The sequence below is a fragment of the Tursiops truncatus genome, chromosome 13, assembly GCF_011762595.2.
Source record: "Tursiops truncatus isolate mTurTru1 chromosome 13, mTurTru1.mat.Y, whole genome shotgun sequence".
Classification (NCBI taxonomy): Eukaryota; Metazoa; Chordata; class Mammalia; order Artiodactyla; family Delphinidae; genus Tursiops; species Tursiops truncatus.
The window spans coordinates 63340200-63362145 of NC_047046.1; the positions used below are offsets into that span (position 1 = coordinate 63340200).

The 21946-nt window shown below is 51.2% G+C and overlaps 1 protein-coding gene across 6 annotated transcripts in view; it reads right to left on the reverse strand.

The window, feature by feature from the left end:
• Nucleotides 1-21946, reverse strand: part of ZBTB7C (zinc finger and BTB domain containing 7C) — a 365025-nt gene that overhangs the window by 74408 nt on the left and 268671 nt on the right. The window contains exons 1-2 of one of the 6 annotated variants that reach the window (XM_019937027.2): nt 17888-21943; nt 15558-16504 (exon numbers count right to left, since the gene is read on the reverse strand). The exons of 4 other annotated variants lie outside the window; for them this stretch is intronic. The gene's annotated coding sequence lies outside the window, so the exon portion shown is untranslated. Of the gene's footprint in view, nt 1-15557; nt 16505-17887; nt 21944-21946 lie in introns of those variants that run through there. One more of the 6 variants, XM_019937026.3, reaches the window with a different exon arrangement.

The following is a 21946-nucleotide window of genomic DNA, read 5'->3' on the forward strand; positions in this document are numbered from 1 at the left end:
AATGTATACATTACCAGTTCATCTGTTAATGGACACTTGGGTTGTTTCCCCCTTTTGGCTATTGGAAATAATGCTATCACCATTTATGCACAAGTATCTGTTTGAGTCCCTCTTTTCAATTCTTTTGAGTATATACCAAGGAGCAGACTTGCTGGGTCATATGGTAATTCTACCTTTAACTTTCTGAGGAACTGCAAAAATTTGTGGAGTCCTATATAAGTAGTAAGACCATCAGAAAAGCAAGAGGATGCTGAACCCACAATTCAGGATAATGATTACTTCTGGGAGAAAAGAAGGGGATGCCGTGGAGGAGGGACACCAAGGAGCTTTAATACTTTGGGTCACATTCTATTTCTGAAACTGAGAGATGGGTTCACAGGAGTTTATTTTATTCCTCTTCACAACCTACATACATAGGATAGATATTTTTCTGCATGTATCAAATGCAACATTAAATCAAAAGAAAAATGTAAAGAAAAGAGTCCACTATCCTGCACCCTAATAGGACAGCGGCATAGACCCTGGTGTCCTAGCTCCTGGCGGGAGGGAGTTCCCCACTGTGCTCAAGGTGTAGTCAAGCTCAGAAGTCCGGCATCAGCACATCTCTTGCCGCCTCCCCCACTAGACAGCAAGCTCCCTGAGGGCAGCGTCAGCACATCCCTTGCCGCCTCCCCCACTGGACAGCAAGCTCCCTGAGGGCAACGATGGAGGCTAGGTTATCTTTGGACTCTGGCAAGTAGTGCTTGCTCTACACGTTTGATCAATGAATAAATGAAAATTTCAAGATTTCTCAGTAGCCTTTTCCCAGAAGATAACAGCTGTGGCTTTCAGAAAGCCTCCCTTCTATCCACACCAAATGTTTCCAGACACGATCTTGAGGCCACCTTCTCTCTTCAGTCCTGAGGGCACATGAAAAGAGGGGTTGTCAGGCCCAAAGTCATCTCTGCCCCCGTCTCTGCTGCGTCTGCTGCCTCTCTCACTGCCCCCTCCAGTCTCTAAGGCAGCTCACTGGAGCTGGCCACGTACTGAGCCTCCCCAGCTCATGGTCTACTTCCTCGGTGCCAGAGTCTCTCCAATTTCCTGCCTCTTGCCAGAGCCTCGGAGGGTCCCTGTTCTGCCCCCTCACCTCTGCCAGCTGTCCTCTGTGTGTACCACCTTCGGTCCTAGCCCATATTTAAGAGGGAGCCCCGTATGTGCCCACGGACCTCTCACTGCCCAGTGTGGGGTGGGGACACTGGACAAGCATGGCCCCCACATTGCTGTGACACAGTGAGAAGCTGACAGTGCTGGGGGATGGATGGCAGAGAGCCAGTGGGCCTCTGTGCCTCTAGGTCTGCTTTTACCCCGCCCCTCCCTCTGCTGCTGTCCACCCCAGGCAGGGCCCTCACCCTGCCTGTCACACGGAACCAATTCTTCTAACACAACCAACCACTCTTGGCCAAGGATCCTCTCACGCATAGCCCTTCCGCTTCTCCTCCCAGCCCGCATCCCTGTGCGTTCCCACCCAGAGGTCCCAGGCCCTGGACATACAGAGACTGCCTCACAGAGATGGCCCAGCAAGCACTCGGAGATCCAGGCGGGAGCCAGGGCCAAGTCTTCAGTATAAAACCATACCCATCAGAGCTCCATAGTCCCTGGATGAGTGCTGGGACGGCAGGGTCCCAAAGGGGTGTGGCCATTCTCCCAGAGATCCTTGCAGATGCAACAGGATGGACACGCACCTGCCAGTGGCTTCCCATGGGCCACAGCCTCTACCATCACTGGCAGGTCACCTTCTTCTAGTCTCGGTGCCTCAAAGTTCTCTCCCACGGGGCATCACCTTATCTGTCTGTCACCACCCTGCCTGGGACTTCTCTTCATGTCCACAGAACTAAGCAACACCTGTCTCATCAAAACTTTACTTTAATCATGACACTCCCGGCTCAAACGCCTTCAGTGTCCCCCATCACCTCCTGCATTTGGCTATTGGTTCACTTACAAACAACAACGAGCTGGTCCTAGGCACACTCACAGGCTGTGCTGAGAACAGGGACACAAAGACCAGGAAAACATGGCCCACACTCCTCAGCCTGTCCCTCGAAGCCCTCCGCCATAGGGGCCCTTCCTACATATCTGGGTGGATCCTGCCTCTCCCCTAATCCAGCCAAATGGGAATGCTCACTTTCTGAGGACACCTGAACCTGCCACCACTGTGCGCTTCCTTCTGTCATCCCTCATCTGTTGCTGTTGAAATCCTTCAAGGCCCTGTTCAGGTGACACCTCCTCCAGTAAGCCTTCCTGGTTAACCCTACCAGAAGCTCACGTCTGAACAAAGAAAGCACAGGGTCTGCATCACTTGGTCTATCCAGTTCTTCCCCAGTCATGTTGGGAGAGGAGGTCTGAATTGCCCCAAAGGGCCTTATATTCTTCAAGGGCAGCAGCTCTACTTTCGAATTCTTTTGCGTTTCCCACGGCACTTAGCATACCTCTGGGCACCTGAGCAAAAAGCTGTGACCTAGGAAAGGACTTCATCTTTACCTTTCCGAAGGGCCCAGTGATGTAACTGGCCTGGAGAGGGGTTAGAGCTATGGATCTAGCCAGCGGCCTCCCCTCACTCCAAGGACCCAATAGCCATAGAAACTGCAATATTTTTAAGAAGAATAGGCTATATCAGAACACACCAGTCTCTTCACGGACAAAGCAAGTTTCCAGCTCTTTATAAATCACAAGTCTTTCCTCATCGTTATCTGAAATGCAGATGCTTCAAAAGTGAAAAGAGTGTCTTAGAGGCAGGACTGAGCAGAAGCCATACCTGAGGTCAGGAGATGAAAGGTAAGAGAGAGGGAGTAATGAGTGCCAAGCTGCAGAGAAGAGAGGGCTGTCCTGTCCCTCAGCTTCTGCCGTATCGAGAGGCAGTCTGCCATGATGGGTAAGGGCATAGGTGTCAGATGGAGATTCATGTGTTCCAATCCTAGCTCAGCCACTTTCCTGCTGTGAAGGTAGGCAAGTTACTTGACCTCTCTGGTCTCATTTTTTTCATCTACAGAATGGAAATAATAAATAGTCCCTCACTGGAAGGTTGTGAAGGTTCAACAAGTTAACAGAAACGAAGCACTTAGAACGGCGCCTGGACCTCTGATCATCTGCCCTGAGTCAGAGGCGGCTCTTACTATACAACAAAATATCTCACTCATTTCACCCCACGAAACGTTATCTGTGAATGGAGCCTTTATGACATCTAATGAGCTGTCCAAGTAGAATGAATCTTAGTAAAACAGACCAAACTGCTCCTCAGGAAGGCACTACCAATTCATATTTCCTTCCAGAAGACATGGGAGGAATGGGTGAAAATATCTGTTTCACTGTACCTTTGCTTGCCAGCTCCGGCTATTCTAATTTTTTTTCTTTTTTTAACAAAGCTTTGTGAAATTGATGAGTTAAAAAAAAAAAAAAAAGTGGTACCTTGGAGATTTACCTTGACTTTTTTTTTTTTTTAATTTTTTTGCGGTATGTGGGCCTCTTATTGTTGTGGCCTCTCCCGTTGCGGAGCGCAGGCTCCGGACGCGCAGGCTCAGCGGCCATGGCTCATGGGCCTAGCCGCTCCGCGGCATGTGGGATCCTCCCGGACCGGGGCACAAACCCGCGTCCCCTGCATCGGCAGGCGGACTCCCACCCACTGCGCCACCAGGGAAGCCCTACCTTGACTTTTTTCACTAGAATTGAGGTTCAACATTACCTCACTTGTGAATTGGCCATTTGCCACATGTGGTCCTACATTTGTGAACTGTCAGTTCCTTTTTCCCCTTTTACACTGCTGAGAGTTATGTATTTCTCTTAAGGTTTACAGAAGCTCTTTTTATAGGGGTAATATATTAACTTTTTTGACATATGTTTTACAAATGCATACATATGTTGTTAACCTTTTAAAATAGTAAAATGTTCACCAAGAGACCTAAAATATTTAGTCTTTGCCTAATCATTTCTATTCTAGCATTTTATCCTAAAAAAGAATCAGACTTTTTGGAACCAGGATGTTCATTCTAGTGCTATTTATAAGAAGAAAAATTGGAAATTACCTAGATATATAGCCCTTAGGGTACACTAATGTGAACAAATATTATGAAGCCGCTAAAATGAGATTTTCTATGAATGATTAGGAAGAGCTCACAGCTAAAATGCTAAATAATAAGAGCAACATAATGTCCAGAATAATCCAATTTTGGGTAAATTTTTAAAAATATGTATGCTTTAACAAAGGTTGCAAGAAGATACACCAAACTATGGATAGCATTCATTGGAGTTATTTCTGAGTGACAGAATTAATGATACCTTAATCATCTTCCTACTTTGCTGAGTTTCAAAAGTTTCTATAATAAATGTGTTATTTTATGTATTTTTAAAATAAAGATTTACGTTTATCCTGCCAATTTTTCAAAATCCAGATGCCTCACTCACAGGCTTGTTAAAACCCAAATCACTGGGTCCCACCTGCAGAGTGCCTGATTCAGGAGGTCCGAAGCGGGGGCCTGAGATCCTGCATTTCTAACAAGTTCCCGGGTGACGCTGAGCTGCTAGACCAGGGAACACACTTTGAGAACCATGGCTTTGTACTAAAGGGTATTTTTTCCTCCTGTTGCCTAATTTTCATCTATGTTGAGAAGATAAAGAACACTGGCACCTGATCTTCTTAACCTTCGAAGACTGATTGCTTCTACCAGGAGAGAAAGGAGCCAGACACCACAAGCCCGGCGGGCAAGCATCTGCATTCCCACTGCCAGCCCCACATTCTTGGAAGACCTACATTCCATGCATTCCTTCCCTGAAACTACCAGGCACCTCCCTTTCCTTCTCATTTTCCAACCAAATAAACTTGGGGAATGAAGGCATTTCTCATTAGTATTAGCTCCCACATTTTGAATTAACTTTCACGTGTGACGGGGGTAGGGGAGGTGGTGGGCGGGATCCTCCCAGCTTGTCTGTAAACTCCTGGTGAGCTCAGGGTACCTTGCACAGGCCCATCAAATGTGTGTGGATCTGACTGGGTCCTTCCTTCACTCCAAGGACTGTTACAGGCCGGAAGGACACGGTGGAGAGCAGGATTGGCTGGGTCCTACCCGCATGAAGCTTACGCTCTAGTGGGAATACATATAATATCACAAAAACATGAATAATGGTCTCATTGGTGGGCATGAGCACGCTGAGGAAAATGAAACAGGGGAATAGAACTGTAAGTGCGGGGGTGGGGGGCACTCCTTTAGCTGGGGACTCAGAGAGGGCCTCCTAAGTCTGCAGTGTGATGGTCCTATGCGGGGTCGAAGGCGCAGGGCAGGACAGATCTCCCTGGGCTCTCAGGCTGTTTCTCAAGTGGTAACATGCTCATGGCCCAGAGATTTTGACTCAGTAGGTTTGGGCGGAGATGCTGCATTTCCATCACATTCCCGGGTGGGGTCCAAGCTGCTGGTCCAGGGATCACCCTCTGAGTAGCAAGGCCTTAGGCCATAGGAAGGGGTTTGGAATTCAACCTAATTACAATGAGGGGCCGCTGAGAGTTTGAAACTAGAGAGTAACAGATCGTATTTATGTTTTCAGAAGATGATTCTGAGGGACAGAAGGTGTGGGAGAGCTCGAGAGGCAGGAGTTCAGATGGGCACCGAGGACACTGGACCACTGAAGGTGGCAGTGGAGGTGTGGAGGTGTGCGTGCTGCAACCAGGACTGGCAGGACAGGCTGTGGGACTGGACGCCGGGGGAGGAGGGGGAGGCGGAAGCAAAGGAGATTTAATCTGTGCTGAGCCCCACCCTCCCATCAACCCATCAGGGATTCACTTGGGGACTTTTGGCACCAGCTACACGCAGCTTGAGTTCCAGGCCCTCCCTGGCTTGCCTGCAGAGGCTGCTGGGAAGGCACATGGTAAGTTTTCACACTTGAGTCCTGGAGCACCAGCTCAGAAAGGAAGGAGCACGGCTGCAGTGTTGGATGGGCTTTGGAAGGTTCTGAGAGAATAAGTGGGCGTCTCAGGAGTCTCTGCCAGGAATCTCGGCCGGCAGAACTGCCCCTGGTCCTGAGGCTCTTCCTGGGGAGGGCAGCCATTTCCCACTCCTGCTGCTGTATCTCCTACAGAGTCAGGCCCAGGAGCACTGTGCTTTACCATCTGCCACTCCAGGGAAGAGAGAGCAACCCTTGGAGACAGAGATCCAGGCCATCAGGCGGGGCCATGATCCAGGAATGATGGCTAGGGGAGAAAGAGAAGGTGGACCACCCGTCTGGTGGCAAAATCATTACATAAGCAACTCTCAGGTACCCACAGGTTTGTATTTTCACAGCCAGTACCCTGCCACTGTCGCCAGAGCCTTCCGGTCTCAGCACACGCCAGGGCTCTGGCTGTGTATCCTGAACCTTCTATAGTCTTCTACAACTGCTTTATCCCTTCTTTTTTCCTTTTAAGGTTAGCTTAAAAATATGTGTATATACTGTATTATATTGTATATTAAAGGGCAATTTGAAAAAATGCACACACTAGACCCCACCCCCACCCCCATGCTCACGCTTCAATACACCTGATTCCGTTTCCTAGTTCCCTCTGAGCCGCATTCTACACATTCCCGTTTACACAAATGGGATTCTGGACTTAGGTGTGTGTGGAACTGATGCGCAGTAATTCGCATGGAAGCTTTGGGGTGAGTGAAAGAGCTTGGCCTACAGGTCTGGGGACAGGCAGGAGAGACAGCAAGACTGATGCTGTGAGCCCCAACCTGGCCTGGGAGGCAAGTCCAGTCCGTGAAATTAGGGCTTAGAGGAGAGGCCGAGGACATGGGGCCCTGGTGCCAAAGGGACGCAGAGAGGAGCGGAGAGCTGTGCCGGCACATGGTGGCTCTGGTGTCCGGAGGCCCCTGGTCGCCCCAGGGAGGTGGTGTTCTCACCATGCAGAGGCAGAGAGGCTGAGCTGCCCTGTGCCTGGGCCGGTGCACACCGTGGTCCTAGGTGACCCTCAGCACTGACGGGACGTTCCCTGCACGTCCTGCCAGGGGGGTGGCAGGGTCCTGCAGTGAGGCAAGCTGAGTTTGGAGCCATCAAATCTGGCTTAGACCAACCTAAACGTCGATGGCGACAGAGGAATGGGTAAAGAAGATGTGGTACATGTATGCAACGGAATATTACTCAGCCATAAAAAGAATGAAATAATGCCATGTGCAGCAACATGGATGGACTTAGAGATTGTCGTACTGAGTGAAGTAAGTCAGACAGAGACAGAGAAATAGCGTATGATATCGCTTATATGCGGAAACTAAAAAGAAATGAGACAAATGAACGTATTTACAAAACAGAAACAGACTCACAGACTTAGACAATGAAATTATGGTTACCGGGGGGTAAGGGTGGAGGGAAGGGATAGTCAGGGAGTTTGGAATCGACATGTACACACTGCTATATTTAAAAAGGATAACTAACAAGGACCTACTGTGTAGTACAGGGAACTCTGCTCAATATTATGTGGCAGCCTGGATGGGAGGGGAGTCTGGGGGAGAATGGATACATGTATATGTATGGCTGAGTTGCTTTGCTGTGCACCTGAAGCTATCACAGCATTGTTAACTGGTTCTACTCCAATATAAAATAAAAAGTTAAAACATAAAAAAAAAAATCTGGCTTGGGAGCCGGAATCTACATGACCAATAGTGATGCCAGCACAGCTCGGGGGAGGCACAGCTGGGTGGACACCACAAGTTTTCTTCTGTTTCTTCTTCTTTTAATGGTGCTCCATAAACCCACTTCCATGTTGCTATGCACTGCCTGCCTTTGTCCTTTTCATGGTTTACGATATTCCATGAGTGGACGTCTGACAATTGATATTACCATTCTCCTCTTTTGGACTACATTGATTGTTAGTAGGTGTTTTTTTTTTTTTTCTTTCTTGTGAAGATGTAGTGGTTGCTGTATCTTTGTTTATAGGTGCATAGCTGCTGGAGCAGGGCGTGTGGTGGGTAGAGGGCAGGGACCATATATGCTGTCCTGCCCGAGCGCAAGTTCCTCTGTACGAGAGGCCTCTGAGCAGCTGGTACTATTACATCCACGGAGCCATGTGGTTCCAGCCGATTTTACCAAGAGGGCTCAGAGCAGCCGAGGGTGGTGAAGGCTGGCTTCATACGTTACAACTTGCTCTGGTGAAGTATCTGAAACGCGCAGCACCGTGCAAAGAGTGGGTCGGGGCAGGGCATTCCAGGTGAGGGCAGAGAACCAGCCACTTCCGGCTTGTGGGGACCAGAGGCCAAATTAACACAAGCAAGATTCTCCTGGGTGGGGGGGTCCCAGCGTGGGGAGGTCTCACAGCCCAGGATTCCTGTCCAGCTGTACATACATTCCACCCCACAAGGGAGAAAACTGCCCACATCCTGTTGCTCTGCAGCACCGTGCTGACTTCATTGGAGATGCTCAGTAAATGAATGAATGAGTGAACAGATGACATGGTAACATATGTAACTCATACAATCTTAGTCCCACCCCCAGGAAAGTTAGAATATTCCCTCCCAGACCCTGAGTCCTTGCAGAAGGAAGGGGTGTGGATCCGTGGCCCGGGGGAGCCTTTCCCTGGGGCTCGGGCCAGAGGAGCTGCCACCCTGAGCTGTAACATCTCCCGCCTGGCAGCTGTGGCGTGGGTGATCGGTCCCCAGGCACAGAGGCCTCTGACAAACCTATCTGCACCTCGACACGGATCACTGACTGCCTTATGATCACCTGTCCTGTGCTCAGCTCCACGCTAGGGGCTGTGAGGGTCAGAGAGCCATATAGGATATACGGATATCCTGTCTCCAGGGAGTTTACAAACTGAGAAGGATGAGCCATATACAGGCTGCAGAAGGCACAGATGTGAGCCACCCAGGTTCCCCCTCAAAAAGGACTGGTGGCCCAGCTGGTGGGAGTGTGGCCTGCAGTCAGCCCTCAGCCTAGGACCGCCCCGTCAGGATGGCCTGGGCTGCAGAGCCACCCAAAGGCATGCCAGTCCAGGGACACACACGTTCCATGACTGCCTGAGGTCCCAGGGGCTCTATAAAGGCATGGGACAAACCAGAGGTGGCCATGTGTGCTCCAGATGACCCCGCGGGGACGGCTGAAGCGGAGGGGCGGCATCACCAGCTTCGTCTCTGCCCTGCCTGCTTCCTGCCTCAGCGTCCTGCAGGGGTGGATCCCCAGGGCACCTCTGACTAACATCCTCACACTAAACTCTGCTTCCTAGTCAGCTGCCCAGAGTCCCCAGCCTTGGAGAAACAGGGACTATAACCGAAAGTAATTCACAGACTCAATCCAGGCTTAATTCTGTAGTTCAGCCTCCAAGTGCTGTAAGAACAGTGGATGTGTTGATGGTAATAAATGCTGCAAGACTCATCCTTAACACGCATTTCTTCTTAGGAATTATTATGTAAGTTTTTATTAACTTGTAAAACACAAACACATATATATTATAGTCTTGTTTATTACTAGGAAGAGCTGTTTCTGTTGTATTTTATGTATGATGCTCAGCTCTGGGGTCCATGATGGACAGGAGGTGGTGTAGCCTGGGGACAGGGAGGACGTCTTTCCTGCAGGGCTCAGCCAGCCAGGAAAAATGCCAATTAAGGCAAAGCCGTCTGTGAGGAGTCATTTTAGTTGTCACGTTAACCCTACGACCTGGGGATCACAGGCTGGATACCGGCTCCCCAACTCTTCAGGCAAACTGGGCCCCTTTAATTGGCATCTGTTCCTTCGGGGCGTGGTGACCTCTCCCTAGTAACGCTGAACTTTGCAGGCTTGATGAAAAGCCAGTGAAGAGGCACGCAAAGCCTGAAGTCTGTCTGCCTGTCTGAGACCCTCGGGCGACACTGGAATGGGAAGGAGGTGGGAGCGCTTCCCTTCATGTGAACATGTAGGAGACTCTGGGTGGCATCTAACTCATCAGAAGCCAATAGCACCTGCTGGAATAGAATCTGCACCACAGTCCCCAAAGCCAAACAAAATGCAACCAACCGTCTTGAAGAACCATGGTGTTTTGCTGCTAATTACCTTTTTCAGATGCTTTTGCTACCAACTTATTGTTTATCTTCTTATTGATCACATTAATCATTACTACAGACAGGCTGCTGGGGGAGGGGGTGGGAGGGAGTCTGCATGCTCACCCGTGCAGTCCTGGCCAACAGGACCAGCTACCAGGAGTCCTGACTGTGTGAGGACCACAAGGGTCTTTGGGGCACAGTGATGCAGGGGTTTGGGGGCGGTGGCTGGAGGGTCTCGGGACCTTGGGATGGAGGCTGGGGCACCCACCCTCACTGGCTGAGACACTGGGAATCCTGACGGGATACTGCTTGGTAGTTTTAGTTTGGTGTCTGTGAAGTGCTCTCTGAGCCAGCCCTGGAGGAGCTTGACTTCTTCAAGGAGCAAGTGTGAGTGAGAAGATGGGAAAGCAAACACGCCTTTTGGGGAAATGGACAGGAAGGGTTTTAACATTAGTTGGGGAGAAAGCTCCTTGCTATCACCCTGTTTCCCAGCCCCTCTGCTCCAGTAGGAACAGCAGTGGCCAATCTAGGGACAACCAGGAGGAAATCTAGGGCCAGGCCAAGGCAGGCGTGGTGGCTACTGATGGAAGCCCTCAGATTTCCTCAGTGGTGGCGAAAAAATACCATGATCATGGGCAGAAAAATACCATGATCATGGGCAGAACACAGGAGCCACTGGACAAAGGAGAGGTTCTTGGTGGGGTTGGGAGGGGGGCCGGAACCCAGAAATTTGCTGTACACAGGTGCCGAGTTGAAAGCTATTTTCAAAATTACGGCTACTGTGTGTTACACATGGTGCATAATTTATCTTTTTAATTCCTTCATCAGGTCAGGAGACAGCTATAACTTTCCCATTGTACAGATGAATACCTGAGGCTCAGAGATTCCAAGAAGTCCACGGTGACCTGACTGGAAAGTGGATGAGCTGAGACTGGAACTCAGGTCTAAGTGAGTCTTCCCAGCAGGTGCCTCCCACTGTGGAAGCCGTGGAAGGGACCTCCCTCCTGAATGGGACTCTGGACAAGGTGGTATCCCAAGGAGCAAGGTTCCCCAGCCCTGAATGGCGTGTCTTTTCTTGGCTGCCTTCCAGACATCTGTTCTTGCACCCCTGGGCCACTGACCGCCAGCCACCTTTCTGGGGAGCCCTCTTGGTCATATGAGTACGGACAGCCCTCTGTGCCTGGGACACCACCACTCAAAGCAACTTGTTTCCCGACTTTTCCATCCTGGTACTCAGATCACAGCAGGCTGGGGAAGCGAGATGGAGGGTGCTGGCCATAATGACCTAAGGGTTGGGAGACGCAGTCAAGCACTGTGGCAAGAGTGTGGTCCTGGGGGTAAGAAGATGCATACTTTGCCTCCTCCATCTGCGAGGAAGAACTTTTGGAGCAGGAGGTCCTTTGAGGCCCTGACATTGTCTGCTTGGCCCTTCATTAGGTGGCCCCAGTGGACTAGGCCATCCAGGGCATTGACCCTGGCCAGGCAGCCCCGGGAGACACCGTCCAGCAGATGTCCGTCTGTCATGGTGTGGTCGCGCTGCTGTAGCCAGTGGTGCATTCTAAGAATACGTGACGTGGAGAACCCTTTCCCTGGTGTGTTTCGCGCAAGCAACCCCACCAGGGTCCTGCAAAGAGCAGGACAGGGCCGGCACAGGGCCACTGCAGGAGCAATGTGTACTCTGGGAAACTTTACAAACGTGGCTGGGCCATTCTTTTATAACATTTGATCTCTTCAAAGGATGGTGTTTAAAAAGTTTACACACTGATGTTTTCTGTTTCCTTTATTACCTCTCATGCTGATTCCTCCCCACCTCCACTATTACCTGCTCTGAATTGATACCTGATAATAATGATTTTGAATAACCCATTCTATGGTAATTCTTCACTTTCCTTAGTCAACTGACTTAGTCTAAGAGCAGGCCAGAATTTTGTCACAGCTGGGTCTTATTAAATACACCAGAATAACTGTATCTTTAATCTACCCACCCCTTGACACCCTGGGACTTGAAGACAGCCCTAGTGTGCTGCCCCCTCTCTCCCCATCAGAGCAGGCCTCAGAGCCCGGTCCTGCCCAGAGAGACCCTTGGATTTTTAATCGAGTCACCTAAAACCGACTGTGGACTCGCACCTCCACTACTTTCCACAGGATGCTGCTCAGTTTTTTTCTAAAATTTCAGACAGTTCCAGCCCCCAAGGGAGATCCTGGCCAAAGGGATGCCCCCATCCAGCTCCAGGTCACCTGGGGATGCCTGCTTGGAAGAGGCCATTGTGCTGCATCAGAGTTTGTCCTGTCCAGCTGGTGAAAGCCAGCACTTACAGGCCGGGCACTGAGGGGTGCTCTCATTCCGTCCTCACAGCAACACTATGAGGTTTCATCCCCATTTTACAAATGGGGAAACCACAGCACAGAGACATTACATAACTAGTCCAGTGCCACAGAGCCTGTAAATGAGAACCAGGTCTTGAAACAGGCCCCGATTGCAGAGCCTGTGAGCTAAGAGGCTGTGGCACGCCACTTCGCCTCTGGTCCCAGCTCAGAGCCTCTCCATGAAGCCTCCCCTGAGCCCTCTGCCCCTCATCCCCTGCTCTGACTCTGAATAGCACCATCTTTCTGGACCAATTAGCAGAGTCTGTCATTTTATAGACTCTTGCTGCATTTTCAAGTTCTGTCTTAACTGGGTAAACGGCTGACAATCTTGGGAGGGCAGGGGCCGGGGAGCTGCATCTGCATACTTTCTGGGGCCAGCACAGGGCCTGGCACACAGTAGGTGCTGCTTCTGTCCTTGCTGACTAGGCGTCACTCGCAATGGCCCCACTGGCTGCAGGGAAGGCCCCACCCATCCTCTCCTGGCTGCCCCCAGTGGAGGCTCACTTGGTCTGGCCAGTTCATCCCAGCGTGGGCCCGGGGTTGGCTGACGCTCAGCCCCTCTCCTCTGCCTGGGTCTGCAAAGAGCTCACCGCCATGTTATTGGAAAGGTTTCCAAGAGCTGGAAGCCAGGTTCACTCAGAGGGTGCACCATGGGAGGAAGGGAGGAGGGTAGGGAGGGAGGGTGTAGGGAAGCATCCCACAGCGGGGAGCCCAACAAGAGAAGGCAGGGAGGAGCGGGCAGTGGAGTAGAGACCCCACGGCTGGGTGTGCACCAGGCCAGCCAGGGGCCCACCGCGCAGGGTCCCGTCCTCCGGAGCACGCCTTCCTCTCCATCTTTGTGTTCACTCCGTTTGTTCCCCAACCTTCCTGGGGTCCAGTGTCACCTTGAAGAAACCCACCGGCCGGAAGGAACTCATCCCCACCTGCCCAAACATTAACCTGCGGTCTGTTTAGTATAGCTTGTCCTTTCAGAAGCCCCTGGTTCTCCCTGCCATGCACCCCAACTGACAGTCCTCCCCAAGGTGCCCTCATTCTGGTCACTCACCCTCCTCTCACCTCACTGCCCCCACCACCCTGGGGCCAAGTCTGTGCCCAGGCCGCACAAGCAGGTACAGATGTCACTTGATGAAAGTGGTTCTAGGAGGTCCCCATTCCCACAGAAACCGCCTCCGCACTCCACCCCGAGTTACTGTGCTTTAATCCTCACACCTGAAGTCCCCCCGTTAGAAACTTAAGTCTCCTCTTTCAAAGACAGACACCCCTGAAGGGGGTAACGCGGTTGCCAGAGGCTTTGGTAGCTTCGTGTGGGTTAGTGTAATGGATTCGCTTTCTCCTAATAACTGGGTCAGATCATCAGAAACAGAGGATGGAGCGGGAGTCCTGAAGGGGTGCTAAGAGGCTGGGTGGGTGCGGTGATTCTGGAACACAGAATGATTCCTGGATCGGCAGGCTCCATGCAGGTGGAGGAATTTGAACAGTGAAAGAATAGCATGAAAGGACCAGGAAAAAAAGTTTTGCTGCCCTGCACAAGTATTGCTAAAAGGGAGTGATGCAAAACTAAGGGTTGGGGCTTCCCTGGTGGCGCAGTGGTTGAGAGTCCGCCTGCCGATGCAGGGGACACGGGTTCGTGCCCCGGTCCGGGAAGATCCCACATGCCACGGAGCGGCTGGGCCCGTGAGCCATGGCCGCTGAGGCTGCGCGTCCGGAGCCTGTGCTCCACAACGGGAGAGGCCACAACAGTGAGAGGCTCGCGTACCGCAAAAAAAAACCCGAAAAAAACCTAAGGGTTGAACATACACTCAGGGGGTCTTCATAACCTGCTTAGAACCCCAGAGTTTAGGCAGTCCATACTCAGAGTGGAATGTTCACCGAAAACACACACACAGACACCCCACACACCCTCTCCAACACAGAATCCAAAAGAAGATACAGCGATGCCTGGAAAACTGCCTCAAACATATTTCCTTCCAAGCTGCCAGCGGAGGAGGCCCCACAGATCAGTAGGAGGCAGATCAAGCCCGTTTCCTTTTATTGAAACTTCTCCCCTTCTAGAACTTCTCCTTCTCTGCAGGTCCAGGCCACAGAGACATTAATCCCCATTCAAATGAACCTTCAAGGTTCTTCCTTCATTAGAAAAAACACCTCTCAAAACACCCCCAAGCAGCGGCTCTAATGTCACCGAGTGTATGTTCACCAGGAAGGGAGGGAGGGAATGGCTCTGGGCCTCACCTGGCCTCGTGCTTGTTGGGAGGCAGATACGTGACTGCCCCCCACCCCGCCCTGCTTCCCCTCCCTCCAACAGCTTTAATAAACACTGATGATTTCAGTCCTTCAAGCACAGCTGTCCTGCGAGCTGTCCAGTCAGGGGTATGGGGTGGGAGCCAAGGGCTGGATCTCCAAATAAACCAGCCCTCCCTTTCCCGCCTCTGCCCGCCTCTCCCCAGCAGGTGCGTGTTGAGGAGGAGGGCATGGTCTCTGGCTGAGACCAGGGATGACAGAAGCGTTTTCTGAGCCGCCTGCTGAGGCCACAGCCCCAGTGGGGGAGGGGGGAGGAGCAGAGCTTGCAGACAGGGTTAGAGGTGAGGCCGCCCTCCAGACATGCCATGAACTCAGGCTTCTCCACAACCCTCCATCCAAACCAAGGGGCCCTGAGACGGCACTTCCGGGGCCCTCAGGCTGCCTCTCTGGTTAGAATGTGTGGCACGTTATCGGAGGACAGAAATGGAGTGTTAGTCAATTCGTCACCTATAGGAGGCGTGTGGGAAGCGGCTAAATGGAGGAACGAACGAATGAATGTCTGACACTCTGGGCTACTCTTAGAAACAGCAGTAGAGGAAGGGGAGGAAAGCTATGGGGACTTCAAAGGAGGTGGGTAGGGATGCTACTGAGGGGAGTGGGAGAAGAAAGGGCTACCGAATCATATTCTACCCTGTCACCGTGGTGCACACAGCCCGCCAGGCAGCTCGGACCCTCACAGAGCGTGACTCCCTTATCAAGTAACTTCCATTTGCATGACTCCTGCTAAATCCTCCTCCAAGAAGTTGGGACAATTGTCCTCTTAGAATGTGACACTCAGAACTGTCATAGCTGAACTTCAGAAACCATCCACTCAAGGGCTCTCTGAATTTTATTTCAGCAGCAGAAGCTCCCTTGTAGAAATAAAACTTCATGCAAAAACAGACTCACCCTGAACTGTTCTGCTTGAATCAGCTCCATGAATCCCTTTGGAGACGCCAGTCTAATCCAACGCCTCGTTTGGAGAAAGGAAACTGAAGCCCAGAGAGGTCAGCCTGTGTTCTCACTCTCCACCACAACCGCCTTCAGGCGCCTGGTCCCCTCCGCTGAGCATCTGCTTCAGTACCTCGTGGGTGGGGCCCGGCACATGTCATCTTTAAAATGTTTCATAGGTGATGACGACCTGGAGTCAGGTTTAGGAACTGCTGGATTAAGCACTGCTTGAAAGTGAAGAGTAAATTGGTAGCTGGGCCTGATCCCAGCTGCTTGACAATGATATCCAAGAAGCTATTGGAATTCATTTCCGGTACTGAGGTCTGCTTATACTGAACTTGATGCCACTGACTGAGATTTTAGCATGTTCTGGGTGAAAGGATAATTTTTCACAATCTTTGGCAGTCTTTCGAACTAGGTGAGTCCCCCCTGAACCACTCGGCTCCTATCTACCTCTGTTAAGAGTGTGGCTCCAGTCAGTCCCATAGGTATGACGAGGGGATGAAATTATTTCGTCATGGAGCTGAAACACCAGTGTGAAATTGAGCACCCCGCCACACCTAGCAGTTTTGCCTGAATCAGTGGATCTTGCCACCAGCTCAAGGCCCGAACAGGAACGGGACGAGGTGGCCTTGTGTTGCCCGGCTGCCACCTGGTTATGATGCTAGCTCTCCAACAGTTTTATTCGTGGTCCCAAAAGTGTCATTTAACACAATAAAAAGGTCAGGATCTTAGTCGTCTCCATCGAAGTCCCAAACATTGAACAGCTTGTCCAATGAATGTCACATTTATTTCCCTTCAGGTCAATTTCTTCCTTTCCCAGGGCCTGGTTTTCCATCAGCAGCTGCATCTGGATGAAGTGGGGCTGAGGGAGCGGGCCCCACTGCCGGCTCTCTGGAGCATTCCTTGGGAAAACAGAATGAGAGCACCGACCCCTGCATTGTCCCATAGAAACGTATAGGGAAAACCTGGTGAGAGGTCTGGGACACGCAGAGGAAACACCAGGCTAGGTAGGATGATCAAGAAGTTGAAACACATGGATCTCACTGTAGGTACGTACAGCAAGCAAATGTGACTTAGCTGATTCCAGAATATTTCCTGGGTGCTGCTTCCTTGAGCATATAAACCCTTAGAAAATAGGATGGCTACAATTAAAAAGGCAGATATTATCAATAAATGTTGTCAAAGATGTTGAGAAACTGGAATCCTTACACACTGCTGACGGGAACGTAAAATGGTGCAGCCACTGTGAAAAGCAGTCGGCAGTTTCCCGAAAGGTAACACATAGAGTTACCATCTGACCCAGCGATTCCACTCCTAGGGATATAGCCAAGAGAAAGACTAACCTATGGCCAAACAACATCTTGTGCGTGAATGTTCATAGTATTATTGACAAGAGCCAAACATGGAAACAACCCAGCTATCCATCAGGTGACGATTGGATAAATAAAATAAAGGAACATTATCCAGCAATAAAAGAAATGAAACACCGATACATGCTACAGTGTGGATGAACCTTAAAAACATGTGGAGTGAAAGCAGTCGCAAAAGGCCGCATATTCTCTGATTCCATTGATATGAAATGTCCAGAACAGGCAAACCTATTTAGAGATAGAAAGTAGATTTTTGGTGACCTAGAACTGGGGAGTTGGGGTGAAATGGGGAGTGAGTGCTAATGGTTACGGGGTTCTTTTTGGTGGGATGAAAATATTCTAAAATTGATGGTGGTGAGGGTAGCACAACTTTGTAAATATACTAAAAACCACCGACTTGTGCACTTTAAGCGGGTGACTCGCACGGTATGTGACTTATATCTCAATAAAGCTGGTATTAAAAAAACAACAACAACAAACCTTAGAAAAGTTCCTGTTATTTAGGTTCTGCTAAATAGAGGCGTTCTCTGGTAGACTTCCCCAGGGCTTAAAAGAAGGCACGTATCAACAGGAATTAGGGTCACTGTCACCTCTTACTTTTACCAGTAGCCTCACAAAAAACAATGGATCAACCCGTTAGCTCCAGAAAGAGCAAAATTACCAGCCAGAAGCCACAGCCAAAAAAGCAACAGCCCTGAGTGTACGTGTGCACACGTGTGTGTAGGCAAGGCAGAATTCTTCTGAAGGCCAAGTTCAGCTCTGTGATATTATTTGGGGAGGTCACGTGTACATCTGCTTCTGGTTTGTATCTAATTTGAAAAAGCCGACACTGACTGTGTACTCTATTATTAGGCAGTTTTTTCAGTTCTGTGTCTCGGTGCTGCTCTACTCAATTTGTTCAGAGGATGAACTCACTTCTTGACAGATGAAGAACATCCCGCCCCGGGGTTCTGGCCCAGGAGGGGCAGGCTTCGGTCGTGCCAGCTTTTCCCCTTCTGCACCTCATGTGACCCGAGCCAGGCCACTACTGGGGAAGAGTTCTTACCCCCGGGGGAAGCTTCCTTCTCGACTGCTGGCCTCCTGCAGGTGGAGGAGATGCGGGGGTGACGAGGAAAGGGAAGGAGGCCCACTCTGGCTGGTCCCCTTCCAAGCAAGGCCCCGATGGAGGGGGCCTCCCAAAGGGAACAAAAGGGAGTGAGACAGGAGAGCACACGTTCTTCTTTTTCTAAACACAGGCTCGAGATGGACAAAGGGAAAGTTAAATTATGCTGCAATTTTGAAAGTCATCCACTGAAGATAAACTCTCCCTTCAAAGGAATTGCTCATCTTACTCCATCGTGGTACCTCGGGGTCTATCAGTATTCAAATTTATGAAGCAACGACATGCAGAATATATAGTACAAAGGGCCCATTTCATCACCCCATTCCTCAAGTTATCTGTTTTTGGCTAAGTCATGAGAAGTCCAGCAACTTAAAAACCAAAACAAAAACTAACAAGCGCGCACAAAGATGGAAAAAAGTCCTCGGTGGAAGTTACTAGGAGGCAGGCAGCTTCAGAAAGGAAAAAACACAATCTCTGACTAATATGAAGGAGACTCCAAATTGCTCTTGGCAACAATCTCTCAACCCCAGATTCCCCTCCCTCTATTCATCTCCACAGTTCCCAGCCAAAGGAAAATAAACTGAACAGCTCTCTCCCTGGCCCAACCTGTAGGGCTGCACGGCTGAGCAAGTGCTGAGCAAACAGACATCCCCACGCAATTATCCACCTGTGCAATCGCTGTATACACGGGGCAGCCAGGCGGGGGCTCACCGCTCTCATCAGGCCGATCATCTCAACATTAGGAGAAAAATGCCTTTATTCTGTCACCACGACATCAAAATGGAATACAACGTGATCTTGTGACCTCAAAGCCAAGAGATTTAAAAAAAAAAAAGAAAAGAAAGAAAAGAAAAAAAAAAGAAACAAAGAAGAAAGGAAGAGGAAAATCGTCCTCCCCAGAAGAGTTGGTGTCAGTTCTGAAGAAGTAAGCCCGCAGAACATCCCTCAGATGGGCTTAGCTTCAAGGCAAGATTTATCAGTTCACCTTCCTCACAAAAGTGAGAGTTAATTTTAGAGGCAGTTATCTTACACCTATTATACCATTCAAGATGGAAGGAGAGTTAACAGGCCAAATGTCCTGAAATATTTATGGCCGCTCTGTGTCAAAGATTCATCTGACACCGTTTTATTAGGACAGATATGTCTGTTCAGCTAAAGCAGAGATGGACAGGAGCATCGGGGAATGGCATTGTGAGTGGAGATATAGCGGATGGAACACCATCTTTTCAGTTGAGTCCTGAAACACCCTGGCAGGCGGGGGTGAGCTGCTCTGAGAGCTATGGACAGTCAGGAGACCTGGGTTCTAGTGCTGGCTTCACTACCAAGTCCTGTAAACACGGACCAGCTTCCCCAACGGTAGGATGAGGGGCTTGGAGCTGCAGCTCCGGCCCTGAGAGTATGGAAGGTGCCATTGCAGCCGCTGAGGAACGAGGGTGGGGGCCGGGAGTGATGCTCTTGGGGCAGCTCTCAGCCTGGCTGGCACTGCTGCAGAGAGGCACCAGTCCTCCTAGAGGCTGCATGGGGTCTTGTCCTCTCCAGTTTCGATGCCCCAAACTAAAGGTTCATCTTAGAACCCATGGCTGTAAGCCAGTAATCTGAACAGCAGGGGCTCAAACAGCTTCCTAGGCACTGTGTGCACTCCGGGGACCAGTCCTCATGACTGCAGCATGGGGACACTCACCATTCCAACTGCCCACCCCTCATCTTCTCCCAGCCCCCCTGCTGCCTCTCCTCCTTCACGGCCATGCTTCTGTAGCACCTTCCCACACACTGTCTCATTTCATTCACTCGATAGTCACTGAAGGATGTACTGTTACAATTACTATTCCCATTGACAGAGGCCAGGGATCAGGTCAGAGTTCACTTACTAATGTATGCCAACACTTGGCACGGTGCTTGGAATCACACATTAGACAATATGACAGTTGTCGAATAAATGATTGACTGATTGAATGGAAAGAAACTCAGGTTCAAGAAGGTTAACATTGGATGTAACACATACTATTTTGTACAATAATTATACCAGAGTGATGGAGTCCTGTCTCCTCAACTAAAATGAAACATTCTAAAAGACGGGTGGTATAATGGGTAGCTTGGATTCCTGGTTCTGTCGCTAAGTAGCTGGGCAGCTTACTTAACCCCTTTGAGCTTCAGTTTCCTCATCTGCAAAGTGGAGCTAATGATTCATATCCGATGGGTTGTGTGGGTTAGAGGAGACAAAGTATGCCAAGCACACTACCTGGCACATGGTAGATGGTCTCTGAATGTCCCATCCCTCTCTTCCCTGCCCGTACCCTCTTTGCCTTATCTCCCACAGCTGACATGGCAGGATAAGCCTCGAGTTCTATGACCTTCAGGCCTTTGCTCTTTTGGTCTTCCTCCCTCAGGGTCCTGCCCCAAAGCCTCCTCTTATTTTAAGCCTTTGTAGACCTTTGGCTGCTAAAGTGCCTCTTCTCAGATCCCAAAATGGCTCTCCCAGTTGTCTCTCAAGGAAAAGTTGATTCAGGGAAGGGCCCAGCGTGTAGCTTGTGACTCTTTTGACTTGTTAGAAGAGATCTGGAGATCTATCCAGAGGAGGTCCCTGAACCCTTCTAATTCCTAGGATTTAACTGGGTGATGGAGTGGAGCTGAAACTTGAACCTGGCAGGACCTTTGCCCTTCCTATCCCTCCCCTTCCACAAAAACTTCTATGACTGGAGAAAACTGCCTGATTGTTTCAACCACTTCCTTTACTTGTTCATATTCCTGCATTTGGAGGGATTGTAAGGGGTACGCCACCCGTCGCCCAATGAATCGCGGGAATGAGGCTGCCTCCTGTGCAGAGCCCAGTACCAGAGGTTAAAAGAAAAAGGGCAGCCGTCCCCGGCCCACCGTCCACAGCCGGGACAACAGAAGCCAGAAACCAGCACGACCAAACCCGACGACCCACGGAGCCCTGACCACAGACAGGAAGAAAACTGCACCCGCTCGACCCTCAGCGCCGGCGTGTGTGTGTGGGGGGGGGGATGTGTGTGTGCAGGCTCTTTCCTGAGTCCCTCCCAGGCCAGCCCGCGGCCGCTGCGGGTACCCTGCTGCAGGGAACCCGGCGGTCGCGAGGGCGACGCGGGTTGGGGCGCGCGGAGCTGGCCCGTCCCACCCGGACCCGGCCGCCTCTGGAGCTCCGGGACCCGGGCTTGGCTCCACCGCCCACCCACGCCCAGGTCAGGGCACAGGGAAGGGTCCCCACCCACCCGGTTCTGCTGGCGATTCTGCCCGGGACGGCGACGGGATTCCCTCCGGCTCGCCCAGCGACTTGTGCCAATCCCCCTTTCATTCCTGCCCCTGTCCTGACTTCTGCCAGGAGTTACCTTGGCTTTCTCCCTGCCCCCGCCCCCAAGTTTTGCATCTGACATAGGGGGGGGCCAAGCTTTTTTGGGGGGAGGGTCTTGAAACTAACAATGTCTATCGACCACTACCTTCCAGAGTGCCCCTCGCACTCTCCGCTGTCCCCTTTCTGCCACTCCAAAACCTGACGCGAGGGCCGCGGGCGCTGAGAACGCGAGCAAAGTTGCTGTATTCCGAGTCCCCGATTCTTTCCTGCGCTGCGCTGGGAGGTAGGCGGCCGCGCGCCCCTGCATTACCGCGGGGGCCCTAGCCCCGCTTTCCCCAGCACGCTCGTTTCCAGCCCAGGCGCGGCTTTGAAATTCCTCGCGGACGCCGCCACTCACGCCCGGCGAGGACCAGTCCGAGCCGCCACCCGGGCCAGGCGTCCCCGCAGTGCCCGGAGAGGGGATGCAACCGCTGGGCGCCTCCTCCCCACCCCCGCCTCCACGGCCGCCTGCCCGGAGCCCCGAGCCCATCCCAGCCCGCTCCGGCCGAGGCCGCCGCAGACC